Source organism: Microcaecilia unicolor, chromosome 2 (genome assembly GCF_901765095.1).
Source record: "Microcaecilia unicolor chromosome 2, aMicUni1.1, whole genome shotgun sequence".
Classification (NCBI taxonomy): Eukaryota; Metazoa; Chordata; class Amphibia; order Gymnophiona; family Siphonopidae; genus Microcaecilia; species Microcaecilia unicolor.
In genome coordinates, this window is record NC_044032.1 from 264,065,208 (window position 1) to 264,080,454 (window position 15,247).

Genomic DNA, 15,247 nt, shown 5'->3' on the forward strand with positions numbered 1-15,247 from the left:
GTGGCTAGGGCTATGTCCCGCCTCTATCCTTTGCCTGAAAGTGAGCGTGAGGCCTTTATTTGGCCTACCGTGGATTCTTTAATCACTGCGGTGACTAAGAAAACGGCGTTGCCGGTGGAAGGTGGCACGGCCCTAAAGGACGCCCAAGACAGAAGATTGGAAGCGGCTTTAAGGTCGTCCTTCGAGGCGGCTGCCTTAAGTTTGCAGGCCTCAGTTTGCGGCTCCTATGTGGCCAGGGCGTGCCTGACGATGGTGCAGCGGGCTTCCCCCTCGGATCCTTCCTTGAGGGCTGACTGGCCGGCCCTGGAATCGGGCTTGGCTTATTTGGCAGACTTACTGTATGATGTCTTGAGAGCCTCGGCTAAAGGCATGGCTCAGATAGTCTCTGCGCAGCGCTGGCTTTGGCTGAAACATTGGTCTGCGGACCACGCCTCTAAGTCCCGCCTGGCTAAGTTGCCTTTTAAAGGCAAGCTGCTCTTTGGGGTCGAGCTGGACAAAATCGTGACCGATCTCGGCACGTCTAAGGGCAAGAGGTTACCAGAGGTCAGGGCTCGGGCCAGTGCTCGCCCCGGTATCTCCAGAGGACGGTTTCAAGAAGCCCGTCGGTACCGCCCGGGCAAGTCGGGCTCCTCTGCCCCCTCTTCCTTCAAAAGGAACTTCTCCCCCAAGCAGCATTCCTTTCGCAGAGACCGCCGTCCCGGAGGTACGCCCTCCGGTCCTCCCCCAGGGTCTCGTACCCAATGACGGGGTCCTGGTCCATGGCCCAGTGCAGATTGGAGGACGCCTGTCCTCGTTTCTGGGCGAGTGGACCAAAGTAACTTCAGACGCTTGGGTGCTGGAAGTCATCAGAGATGGCTACAAGTTGGAGTTCTGCCGACCCTTAAGAGACGGGTTTGTACTCTCTCCCTGCAAGTCTCCGGTCAAAGCTGTGGCAGTGCAGCAGACCTTGGACAACCTGATCCGCCTGGGTGCGGTCGTTCCGGTGCCAGAAAATCAGACTGGCAAGGGATATTACTCCATTTACTTTGTGGTACCAAAGAAAGGAGGTTCTGTCCGGCCTATCCTCGACCTCAAAGGGGTCAATCGGGCCTTGAAAGTGCGGCACTTTCGCATGGAGACTCTCCGCTCTGTTATAGCGGCAGTGAAGGCAGGAGAGTTCTTGGCTTCCTTGGACATCAAGGAAGCGTACCTGCATATTCCCATCTGGCCTCCTCATCAACGCTTTCTGCGTTTTGCAGTCCTGGGCCGACACTTCCAGTTCAGAGCCCTCCCTTTCGGGTTGGCTACTGCTCCGCGGACCTTCTCCAAAGTAATGGTGGTCATCGCGGCCTTCCTGCGAAAGGAAGGAGTACAAGTCCATCCTTATCTGGACGACTGGTTGATCCGAGCCCCCTCTTATGCAGAGTGCGGCAAAGCTGTGGACCGGGTGGTTGCTCTTTTGAGCTCCCTGGGGTGGATCATCAACTGGGAGAAGAGCCAGCTGCGCCCGACTCAGTCCCTGGAGTATCTGGGAGTTCGATTCGACACCCAAGTGGGCAGAGTGTTCCTGCCAGACAATCGGATTGTCAAGCTTCAGGCTCAGGTGGACCAGTTCCTAGTAGCCTCTCCTCTTCGGGCTTGGGACTATGTGCAGCTGTTGGGCTCTATGACGGCCACGATGGAAGTAGTGCCCTGGGCCAGGGCTCATATGAGACCACTACAACACTCTCTGCTGCAGCGCTGGACTCCGATGTCGGAGGATTATGCTGTGCGCCTTCCCTTGGACCCAGCAGTGCGCAAGGCGCTGAGCTGGTGGATGCAGACAGACAAGTTGTCTGCGGGAATGCCTCTGGTGACCCCGGAGTGGATTGTCATCACGACGGACGCCTCTTTGTCGGGCTGGGGAGCCCACTGCTTGGGAAGGACAGCGCAGGGGCTCTGGTCTCCTGCAGAGGCAAAGTGGTCTATCAACCTCCTGGAACTCAGCGCCATTCGGTTGGCGCTTTTGGAGTTCATCCCGGTACTGGCGTTGAAGCCAGTACGGGTCCTGTCGGACAATGCCATGGCTGTGGCCTATGTCAACCGCCAGGGAGGTACCAAGAGCGCCCCTCTGGCCAAGGAGGCCATGAATCTATGCCAGTGGGCGGAAGCGAACCTGGAACAGCTGTCAGCGGCCCTCATTGCCGGAGTCATGAATGTCAAGGCGGACTTTCTCAGTCGCCATACCTTGGAGCCCGGAGAGTGGCAGCTATCTGCTCAGGCGTTCTTGGACATCACGAAGCGCTGGGGCCAGCCGAGCCTAGATCTGATGGCGTCATTGGCCAATTGCCAAGTGCCGCGCTTTTTCAGCAGAGGACGGGACCCTCGATCCCTGGGAGTAGATGCTCTTCTCCAACAGTGGCCGACACAAGAGCTTCTCTATGTGTTCCCGCCCTGGCCCATGTTGGGCAGGGTGCTAGACCGGGTGGCAAAGCATCCGGGCTGGATAATCCTGGTGGGTCCGGATTGGCCCAGACGTCCCTGGTATGCGGACTTGATCAGGCTCTCAGTCGACGATCCTCTGCGGCTGCCAGTGGAGCAGGGCCTGTTACATCAGGGTCCCGTGGTGATGGAGGATCCCTCCCCCTTTGGTCTTACGGCCTGGCTATTGAGCGGCAGCATCTGAGAAAGAAGGGCTTCTCAGACAAGGTCATCGCCACTATGCTGAGAGCGAGGAAGCGCTCTACTTCTACTGCTTACGCCAGGGTTTGGCGTATCTTTGCAGCGTGGTGTGAAGCAGGCTCACTTTCTCCCTTCACTGCTCCAATTTCTTCAGTGTTGGCGTTCCTGCAAGAAGGTCTGGAGAAAGGCCTGTCACTCAGTTCCCTTAAAGTCCAGGTAGCGGCTCTGGCTTGCTTCAGGGGCCGCCTGAAGGGTGTTTCCCTGGTTTCGCAGCCAGATGTGGTGCACTTTCTCAAGGGAGTTAATCACCTGCGCCCTCCTCTGCACTCAGTGGTGCCTGCGTGGAATCTCAACCTGGTGCTAAGAGCATTGCAGAAGCCGCCTTTTGAACCCTTGTCGAGGGCATCTCTGAAAGACCTGACGTTGAAAGCAGTCTTTTTGGTGGCTATTACTTCAGCCAGAAGAGTTTCCGAGCTCCAGGCACTCTCATGTCAAAAGCCTTTTCTGCAGTTCACTGAGGCAGGAGTGACTATTCGCACAGTGCCTTCCTTCCTGCCCAAGATTGTTTCTCGCTTCCATGTGAATCAGCAGCTCTGTCTCCCTTCCTTTCGTAGGGAGGACTACCCAGAGGAATACTCTGCTCTCAAATATCTGGATGTGAGACGTGTCATCATCAGATACTTGGAAGTGACCAATGATTTCCGGAAATCGGATCATCTGTTTGTCCTGTTTGCAGGTCCTCGTAAGGGTCTGCAGGCTGCTAAGCCTACAGTGGCAAGATGGGTCAAGGAAGCCATTGCAGCGGCTTATGTGGCCGCGGGGAAGGTGCCGCTTATCCAGCTGAAGGCTCACTCCACTAGAGCTCAGGCGGCCTCGATGGCAGAGGCCGGGTCCGTCTCCTTGGAAGAGATTTGCAAGGCGGCAACTTGGGCTTCGGCCCATACCTTCTCCAGGCATTACCGCTTGACTGTGGCTGCTCGGGCGGAGGCCCGGTTTGGAGCTTCAGTGTTGCGGTCAGGGATTTCAATGTCCCGCCCTGGGTGAGTACTGCTTCGGTACATCCCACCAGTCTATGGATTGATCAGCATGATGATATGGAAGGTAAATTATGTATCATACCTGATAATTTTCTTTCCATTAATCATAGCTGATCAATCCATAGTCCCTCCCAGATATCTGTATTGGTTATATTCTGGTTGCATTTCAGGTTCAAGTTTAGTCTTCAGTTCCTGTTCAGGAGGACTTCGTGTTCAAGTTTTTCAATGGATTCTTCAAGAGTAGAGACGAATTTGTGTTACAGTGAGCTGCTGCATTTCTCTCCCCTCCGTTTTACGGGGCTGGATTGAGACTTAAATTCTGCCGGCGCTCCCTCCCGCTTCGTGCGGCAGTAGGGCAGCTTTGTACCCCCCCGCTTCGGCGGTGTTAGGGTCATTCAGCTCCTCCCGCGGTTGCGGTTGCAGGATAAGCCAGATCCCCCCGCATCGGCGGGTGTGGTGTCCCTCCCCCGCTCCGCGGGGATGAGCTGGACGGATTCCCCTCCCCCACTTGTGTGGGGATGAGCTGGGTTAATTCCCCTCCCCCGTTTCGGCGGTGGTGAGCTGGGCAGAGTGTCCCTTTGTGGGTGTAATTCTCTAAGTGCTGAGTCCTGCGGATGGAGCTTGGATATCGACATACTGAGGAGTTTCCGGCAGTATGACCACATATAGGGAGGCAAAAGGATTGCTCTCTATCTCCACCTGCTGGTAGATGGACACAACCCACCAGTCTATGGATTGATCAGCTATGATTAATGGAAAGAAAATTATCAGGTATGATACATAATTTTACCATGTTATAAGCAATTTTTTCCAGCAGAACCGTTACCTCTTGTACTATGCCCTGCATTCCACTAAGGACTAGATCTAAAACAGCTCCCCTTCTTGTTGGTTCCTGGACCAGTTGCTCAAGAAGCAGTCATGTATTACGTTTAGGAGTTTAACCTCCCTAGCCCTCCCTGATGCAACATTTATCCAGTCAATATTGGGGAAACTGAAATAAAGAATAGAACATTACCTATCCATATAGTATAGATTGATGGTCACTGTGAAATATTACAGGACCCAAAGTCCTTTAACAACATGCGCTAATAAAAAAATGGAGAAAAAAGACCTTAGTCAAAAACAGAGCACAGCCTTCTCAATAAAATTGCTAGCTCTATATTCTTTCATCGGTTAAAAAAACTCCACCAAAAAGCATATGTCCCAAACAAGTTTCAAAACAGTAACTACAGATATTTCATATTATAATGTTTAACAGTCCAGTCTCTTTACTTTTACCAGATGCAACAACGAAAGTGCCAAAAACAATGTCCTCAACAACTAATTGTCCCCAAAATATATCCAGAATTTATCTTCACTCCATCTGGCATCTCTCATTCAATGTTCCAGAAGGATCCTGTTTTGCAATCCAAAATCACTTCTTCAGGAAATGACTGGCGCTATGCTTGTGAGCCTGTGATGTTGATGGCATAGCTCCGGTACTACATGAAGTACTGTGGGGGCAGGAACGAGGGGGCTGCGCTCGTGCCCCATTGACCACCGCTGGACCACCAGGACTACAGTCAGGCCCAGGAGGGCCTACCTTGACTGCAGGGGATGGGGCATTCTGGGAGGGCTTCTCATTGCTGATGGCTGGGAGGAGGGGGAAGGAGGGGACATTGTCAAGGAGGCGGGAGGGGGCTTGGGGGCTCTTTAAAAAAAATCTTAAAGATAAAGAAGAGTTGACGTCTAGGATAAGGTGATTCTTATGGGTTGATAGGCTGGAGATATTGATTTGGAACTGGGTAGATCTGGAGGCAGAATTTAGAAGAGGAGGCGAGCTAGGACGCCCCTTCTGGTCCTATAGTTGGTTATCACCTGCTGGAAGGCGAGCACAACCCATCAGTCCAATCCTGGTCCGGTCCGGAGGGACGCTAAGGAAACCAAGTTAGTAAAGTGTACATGGTGAATCTGGTGTCTTGGAATGTGGGGGGCATTAGCTCGCCCATAAAAAGATCAAAAATTCTACACCATTTACAAAAACACAGAGTTGACATTGCTTTGTTACAGGAAACACACTTGAACGCCCAGGAGCACGCTAAGCTTAAAACTTGGTGGGTGGGAACTTGCGAAGCAGCGGCATCCCCGGGGAAGAAGGGAGGGGAGGCTATATTGATTAGGAGGGGGTAGTGGATAAAGTACAAACCTTAGCCGTGGACCCAGAAGGCAGGTATGTTTTGATAGAAGTGACTATAAAACGTCAGACCTATCTCATATGTAATCTTTATGCCCGAGCCAATATGATAAAAAATTCTACAAGTCCATAGTTAATCTTTTGCTGCAGCACAGGCATAGATCTTTGGTGATTGAGGGAGATTTCAATGCTGTATGGGACCCTGAGATGGATAGGTCCTCACCAGGAGCAGTTGCGTCATATCATCTTAACAAAGGATTGCTTCAATTAAGTCGTGTGCTTGATCTGGTCGATGTGTGGAGGGAATTACACCCTATGAAAAGGGACAACACACATCTTTCTTGGGAGCATTCAATTCAAGCCCGGATAGATTACATCCTAACGTCCAGGGGAGACTTTAGAAGAGTAAAACAGGTAGAAATAGGCCCCTATGCTATTTCGGACCATGCCTGGGTGAAGATGGGGTGGTCTGTGGGAGACAATTTGCCCCAAGTTGGTCAATGGGTTTTTCCACTGGAATTGTACAAAAATTTGGGCTTTCAGGAACACATATTAACATGCTGGAAGGTATACAAGGCCCACAGTGCGATTCACGAGAAGGATCCGATGTTGTACTGAGAAGCTGCAAAGACGGTCTTGCAGAGACAAATAATAAGTTACTCCCATTATGTGAGGAAGACGAGAGACAGGGAAATTCTGCGGCAGTGGGGGGCATGCCCGTTGAAGGAACAGCGCCAATAAATTCTTGATTTACAGGCAGCATTGAATTCTCTTATCCATCAGAGGGCCCTTAAATCGCAGGTGTACTATAGATATATGTTATATCATCATGGAAATAAAGCAGGGAGGCTGATGGCCTGGTTGATTCGCCTGAAAGGGAGACCCCAAAAAGTCCTGACCCTTCAGGGGGAAGGGGGGATTAGAGCCCATACAGATGAGGCAATAAGGGACACTTTTTACAATTACTATCGTCAGCTTTATGCCTCACCTTTGGAGGAGGGTCTCCCAGGGTCCTTATATATGGAGAGTTTGACCTTGCCTTCAATAGGCCAAGTCGACAGAGAGTATCTAAACGAGCCGATACAAGAGGATGAAGTAGCACTAGCTATTGCCCGTAGTCCCATGCTGAAAGCCCTCGGGCCAGACGGATTTCGTGCGGAATTTTATAAACTAATGGGGGGAGAGGTAGTGCCCCCCCTTACTGGTCTTTTCAATAAGATCGTGGAGGTGGAGGCCATGCCAACATCATTAGACATGGCCCACATAATTGTTTTGCCTAAGCCGGGCTGGGACCCTACGCTTCCGGAATCTTACCACCCAATCTTGCTTCTGAATTATGAAGCTAAACTACTGGCAAAAATAATGGCCAATCGTTTGGCATGAGTTCTGCCTAGTATTGTCCATGAAGCGCAGGTGGGTTTTGTGCAAGGGTGATCAGTGGGTAAAAATATTTGAAAAATACTTACCACTCTGGAATATAGACAACAGAGAGATATGCAATTCCTACTCATTAGTTTTGACGCAGAAAAAGCTTTTGATATGGTGCATTGGGACTTTATCTTCGCCTCACTGAAAGCTTAAGGGTTTACGGGACACTTCATCTCAGTCATTAAAGCGTTGTACTCGGCACCTAAGGCACGAATGCTGGTGAATGGACAAGTATCACAGGCTTTTTCAGGACTCAGGGAGACTAGGCAAGGGTGTCCATTGTTGCTGCTACTTTTTGTATTGACGCTAGATCCCCTCATTAGGGATATTATGGCGAATCCAGAGGTTAGGGGTATTCAAATTGGTTCCTTTCATTTTAAAGTGGCAGCGTTTGCTGATGACCTTTTGGTTCATTTGGCAAATCCAAGGGAATCCCTTACAGCCCTACTAGAAATATTCCAAAAATATGGGGATTATGCTGGGTTTCGCCTTAATCTCGACGCAGCTTCAAAAGGATTGGGGAAGGGTTTTTCCATTAAGATGGGCGATGGATTCATTTCGTTATCTAGGTATTCAACTAGCAATGGATGTTGCGTCTCTGTACCGGCTTAATATTGGAATTCTCATGGAAAGTACTAAACGGCGGTTGGAGGAGTGGAGGGATCTTCCTCTGTCCTTGTTGGGTCAGGTGAATCTGTTGAAGATGGTTCAGTTTCCACGTTGGTTGTATGTTCTCCAGTCATTGCCACTTAGGATTATAAAGAAAGATCTGAGGGGCCTGTATTGGTTATTTAGTGGCTATTGTTGGGCAAAGAAAAAACAAAGATGATGTAGGAATATGTGAAAGACAAGTGCTGCATGCATTAACTGTCAACAATTCTATGAGCTATGATGTCATTGGATATAGTGTAAATGTCTTGTGGGTGTGTCTGAGTCACTCTAGTTGCTCTGAGAGTGAGTCAGTCTGTGTCAGCATAAGATGGTGTTAGCAATCTCTCTTCAAGCTGTATGATAACCAACTGACAGAATTTTGTATTCAGTAGTTTTACCATGTCTACTGCAAGTATGATGTAAATAGTTATCTGAAGAAACTGTAAGTAAACATCATTTTTGTTTGGAAGTTAAAGAGAGAGTAATTGAATCTTTTATTCAAGAGTCTGTGTGAGAGAGAGAGAGAGAACAAAAAAATGGGAGTTAACACTTCTAAAGCTCTGCTGCGTATGGGCTAAATCTGCTGAAGTAAAAGTCTATTTTTTTCATTTCTCCCCATCATATTGGGTTATGGGCCCAGACCACTAAAATAAAAAAAAAGAAAACATTAAGAAATTTTTTTTTTATCTCTCCACACAAAAAAAACAAGATGGCAGCTGCACCATTACTATGTTCTCTCAAAGTTCCCCAACTGAATGAATATAACTATATTCAGTGGGAGATGAGATTTAAATGTATTATTGAAGCAAGGAAGCTAAATATATGATTGGATCAAGTAAGAAATGCTGACAATTTTGAAGAATGGAATACTGCAGACTGTTATGTCAAAAGTATGCTATATGAAGCTCTGACAGAGAAACAGGCAATATTGATTGATGGAACAGACACCTCAAAAGAAATATTGCAAAAATTGAAAACCATGTATGGTACTTCATATACAAAACAACAGCCTATATGGTTATCAGAAATAATTCAATTGAAGTTGAATGACAAGAAAAAATGTAATGATCATATAACACATTTAATGTCATTATTTAAGAAGCTAGAATTATCGGGTATACATATCTGCGATGCTTTAAAGAGAGCTTTTATGTTTACATCTCTGTCTAAAAGTTTTGAAGTATTCAGGACAGTGAATGAAGCAATTGAAGGACAATCTTTTGAACAGGCTGTCTCTAAGTTTAGACAAGAATGTATTATAACAGAGGAGATCTGTTCACCAAGAGAGATTAACCAGAATGAAACATTTTTCTCAGCAATGCATAGTAGGAGGCGGAGCTATAATGAAAAAAACCTGCCCAGAAACAAGCTGATTTGCTATTCATGTGGTAAAGAGGGACATGTATCAAAATACTGTAACAAGAAAAACCACACCCCTTCTAGCTCATTTAAGCCAATGGAGAATAAGCATGGTCAAAGAAAAAATTATGACCATGACAACAGTAAGAATAAGAGCTGTATAATGACAGAAAAATCTTTTAATATAATGAAGAACACTTCAGATAAAAATAGTTGGATATTAGATTCTGGCAGCACAAAACATATAACCAATAATAAAGAATTTTTCACAGATATGAGACCAGAAGATGGTAGTCTTCACACAGCAAATGCTGGCTCAACAATGATCAAAGCAAAAGGAAATGGACATTTAAAATGCATAGTATCAGATGGAGTCAAAAAAACTCTTGTAAAAGATGTCTTATATGTTCCACGAGCAGTTTGTAATATGCTCAGTGTATCAGCATTAGACAAGAAAGGTTTTTCAATTCATTTTGAAAATAGTAAATGTACAATTTCTGATGGTAATGAAATTTATGCTGAAGGTTATATGAGTAACAATGTCTATAAGTTAAACATTACAGGTGAATCATCACATCTTACAAAAACAAAGAAGAATACAGAATGTAATCTTGAGACCTGGCATCGTCGAATGGGACACAGAGATCCAAAGGTGATCTTGGAGCTGCAAAGTAAGCAACTTGCAACAGGCATAAAAATAAGTGCCAGTAATGGTAAGATGGAAAAATGCATAGATTGTAATACTCAAAAGGGGGTAAGACCCTCATTTCCATCATATAAAGGAAAAAGAAGTAGTAAAATACTGGACTTGATACATAGTGACTTATGTGGACCATTTAATATTCCATCACTAGGGAATAACAAATATGCATTAATATTTGTGGATGATTTCTCTAGATACTGTATGGCCTATCTATTAAAAGAAAAGAATCAAGTTGCTGATATGTTAAAGAAGTTTGTAGCCTTGGTAAGCAATAAATTTGATAAAAAACCAAAGATTCTACAGACTGACAATGGTGGTGAGTTTACTTCACATACCATACAAACATTTCTAGAACAAGAAGGTATTCAGCACATAAAGACAGTTGCATATACACCAGAACAAAATTCTGTAGCTGAAAGAAAGTTCAGATCGCTTGTAGAAATGACAAGGTGTATGCTATCTGATAGTAATCTTCCAAAGAGATTATGGGGAGAAGCAATTCTCACAGCAGTATACCTACAGAACAGACTACCTACAAAAGGGACTGATCGCACCCCACATGAAATGTGGCATAGTAAAAAGCCAAATCTGTCACATATAAGAATATTTGGAAGTACAGCATATGCTCATGTGCCGAAACAGAAGAGACATAAGCTGGATTCCACAACAGAAAAAGGAATTCTAGTGGGCTATGATTCAGGTCACAAAGGTTATAGAATTCTGAATCTAAACACTGGATTTGTTGGTGTAAAACACATCACATATTTTGATGAAAATAAAAAAATTGATAAAGACTGGAAAATTCCAAATGAACCTTATCATCCAGAATATGAAAAGAAACCAATTATCAATATCCCGGTGATTATAAACACTAACATACCAGAATTGTCTGATAATAATTTTTCTGATTCTAATGAGGAACAGGAAAATGAAATAGATACAGAAAGTGTTTATACTGAAGACAGTACCACTGATGAAGGGGAAATGATTGGAGATAGAATCTCGATCTCAGATGACACGGAGAGGTCAGACCAACAAAATGTCAGACGCTCATCCAGAGAAAATCGAGGTAATCCACCCCAAAGACTATCTTATTTAACAACTTCTGATGATGCACAAGAACCTTTAACTTGGGATGAAATTGATCAAATGTCTGAAAAAGAAGCAGAAGAATGGAAAAAAGCTGCACAAGATGAAATCGACGAGTTGCATAAAAACAAAAATGGAACTTAACTGAATTACCCCATGGCAAAAAGGCCATAGGATGCAAGTGGGTATTTAAGTTGAAAAGAAATGCACAAGGACAAGTAGAAAGATATAAAGCCAGACTGGTAGCAAAAGGTTATCTTCAAAAATATGGTGAAGATTATGATGAAGTATTTGCACCAGTAGTGAAACACACAACAATCAGAACTCTCCTAAGCATAGCTGCATCAAAGAAAATGCAAGTGAAACACATAGATGTTAAAACAGCATTTCTTCATGGAGATATATCTGAAGACTTGTATATGAAACAACCAGAAGGTTTCATAGATACAAATAACAGTCATTTAGTGTGTAAACTGAACAAAGGTTTATATGGTTTAAAGCAAAGTGCAAAATGCTGGAATGAGAAAATGCATGAAATGTTAACTGATTTAGATTTTAAGCAAGGAGAAGCAGATAAATGCTTGTATACTAGACAAAAGGAAGGTCATTGTGTGTACATTTTAGCATTTGTAGATGATTTGCTTATAGCAAGTGAAAGTGAAAAAGAGTATAAAGACATTGTAAAGTGTTTAAATCAGAATGTTGAAATAACTGAACTTGGAAATGTGTCATACTATTTAGGTATGAATATTGAAAAACAGAAAGATGGTTCTTATTTAATAAGTCAGAAACAAAAGATTAATGATCTTATTGAAAGTATGGGTATGCAGGAAGCACACTCAGTAGGTTCACCTATGACCACAGATTTTCAGAGGGATGAAACTGAAAGGGAACCATTACCAGATAACATTCTATACAGATCTGCAATAGGAAAACTTTTGTATCTAACTACCACTTACAGAGTTGATATAGCTAATGCTGTAGGAATTTTAAGTAGAAGAGTGAACAAGCCTACTAAGACTGACTGGACTGCTGTAAAAAGAGTGGTAAGATATTTGAAAGGTACAATTGACTGTAAATTGTTGATTCCGGTAAATAGTAATCAGAAATTGATTTGTTACTGTGATTCTGATTGGGCTGGAGATCATTCAGATTACAAATCCACAAGTGGGTATGTGTTTATGTATGGAAAAACATCTATTTCATGGGCAAGTCATAAACAAACCATTGTAAGTTTATCATCCACAGAAGCAGAATATGTTGCTGTGTCTGAAGCATGTCGTGAACTAATGTGGATAGAAAAACTGTGTACAGATTTTGGTATAGAACAGCAGAGACAGATGCAGATTTTTGAAGACAATCAAAGCTGTATAAGGTTGTCAATAAATGACAGGGTACAGTCTAGAACAAAACATATTGCAACAAAATTCCATAATGTCAGAGAATTGTCAAGGCAAGGAGTAATAAGTTTGCAATATAAACAAACTGACCAAATGATTGCTGATATCTTGACGAAACCACTAGCTGTAAGAAATTTTGAAAATCTACGAGAAAAGCTAGGACTGTATGTATATAAATAAATATATAAGAATTGAATTGTTGGACAATAATGCATGTGAAGGGGTATGTAGGAATATGTGAAAGACAAGTGCTGCATGCATTAACTGTCAACAATTCTATGAGCTATGATGTCATAGCTCATGTCTTGTGGGTTGAGTCACTCTAGTTGCTCTGAGAGTGAGTCAGTCTGTGTCAGCATAAGATGGTGTTAGCAATCTCTCTTCAAGTTGTATGATAACCAACTGACAGAATTTTGTATTCAGTAGTTTTACCATGTCTACTGCAAGTATGATGTAAATAGTTATCTGAAGAAACTGTAAGTAAACATCATTTTTGTTTGGAAGTTAAAGAAGAGAGAGTAATTGAATCTTTTATTCAAGAGTCTGTGTGAGAGAGAGAACAAAAAAATGGGAGTTAACACTTCTAAAGCTCTGCTGCGTATGGGCTAAATCTGCTGAAGTAAAAGTCTATTTTTTCATTTCTCCCCATCAATTGCCACTTAGGATTATAAAGAAAGATCTGAGGGGCCTGTATTGGTTATTTAGTGGCTATTGTTGGGCAAAGAAAAAACAAAGATGCGTCTTTCAATCATGATGGGTGACTGGAGGAGAGGGGGCATTGGTCTCCCCAATCTGCAACAATATAACCAAGCATTTTTATTACGCCATTTAGGAGACTGGTCTGGTCAGACACTAGAGGGCTTATATTACGCACCATATAAATTTTTTTCATTGCTACACTTGGATACATCACAAACGCCTCCTCATTTGAAAAGGAGTTTGTTACTAAGGCCATTGCAGGAGATGTGGCGTCTCCTGGTGGGGAAACTGGGAGCTAATCCCTCAATGACTGATCAACTTACTATTAGGGGTAAAGTGTCTTTTCAGCCAGGCATGGATAATCCGATTTTCGTTGAGTGGGAAAGAAGAGGTATTTCTCTTCTGGAACATGTCTTGGAAGGAGAGGGAGGGTTCATCCCCTATCAGAGGTTACAGGACCGGGTGGGGCAGCAATGGGGTAATCGATTTGCTTATGCGCAACTCAAGCACTATGTCTCATCCTTGGATGGGATGCAGCTGGGGATGCATCTGGGTGCTAGGGTCTGAGAGTTTTTTCAAGAGGTTCAGATCCGAGGCCTGTCAGTTTCAGGTCTTCATTGGGCCCTGATTTAGGGGGTTCCCAGATAGACTTTTCTTGGTTGAAAACTAGATGGGAGGAGGATCTGGGGGGGGGGGTCACTGGGGGACTGGGATGTCACTGCTAAGCTAAGGGGAATCTTCTCGCTCACTACAGAGGCGAGGCTTAGAGAATGTGGATATAGTGTAATTCTCCGTGCTTATTGGACTAAAGTGCATCTTGTATACATGGTGGAAGGGGGGGAGTAGGGCTGCCCTAAATGTAATCAACAGAGACAAACTTATTTTCAAGCTATCTGGATGTGTCCTAAAATCAAAACTTTTTGGGGGCGAATCAGGGGCTTCTTATCTTATATGTTGGCACGCAATATCCAAGGGACAGTGGCACAATTACTACTAGATAAGCCGGGCATGTTTCGGTCCCTTGCCAGATATAGCATTCTGTTATGTCCGTAAACTTAGCTTGGTGGCCAAAAAAGTAATCTTGCAATATTGGACATCATCAGACCCTCCGGCATTTTGGCACTGGCGCAATCAGGTCCATATGCTGGCCACTTGGGAGGCTAAGGAGGCTAGAGGGGCCCATAAACTCAAACAACTATTTTTGAAGCTTTGGAATCCTTACTTGCAAATACTGAGTCCACAGGCCGAAGCCTCCTTATTAATAACTTATAAGGTTTGTAAATGGTATGTCTCGTCTTTCGGAGCCACTCAGTGCTCGAGGAATTGGGGAGATATGCTGGGTTATTTAGGTGGGTTGGTAGAAGGGAGGGGGGGAAGGAGGGGGAGGGAGATCCACAGGGTGGTTTAATTGTATATTTGTCTTAAAATGGATAGGACTGGGTTGGGGACGTTGTAATTAGTATTGACACAAGGAGAGGAAGTGGGGAGGGGTGATCTGAGAAGGGGAAGGGGGGGAGGAACTATTAACATGATTGATAATAGTGCTAGGTATGGAATCGGGGAGCTAAAAGTTAAGGGGATGGTATCTTTTTCTTCCTGAATTCCAACTGTATGTATATATTGTAATTTTATCAATAAAAATAGTTGAACTACAAGCTAAAACCTTGAGGGTGGGGTGGGGTGTGGTATGGGATTGGGTAGGGTGGGGAGAAAAATTGTTAAAACTTTGATGACAACACTACTATCTTGTTCTTATTCAGTTTATTCAGATTGTGATGTTTGCAAGGTTTTACATATTGTGCCTATTGAATGTTTAATTCTGTTGAATCATCAATAAAATTGTTGAAACATTAAAAAAAACAAAAAAAAACTTATGCAGGCCCCAGCCAGACTCTCAGCAGGGGCTGCATAACTCTTATGCAGGCCCTGGATGAATATCGGCTGGAAACACATAAGTTACGGAGCCCAGCCCACCCAAAATTATCCCACGATATTCAGTGCCGGTGCCCAGACATGGCCCAGCACTGAATATTGGGAGATAATTTAGCCAACGATGATCAGCGTTTAA

The 15,247-nt window shown here is 44.5% G+C and overlaps 1 protein-coding gene across 1 annotated transcript in view; it reads right to left on the reverse strand.

Moving 5' to 3' along the window:
* ARHGAP4 (Rho GTPase activating protein 4) overlaps positions 1-15,247 on the reverse strand; it is a 161,672-nt gene that overhangs the window by 75,803 nt on the left and 70,622 nt on the right. The gene's annotated exons all lie outside the window — the stretch shown is intronic.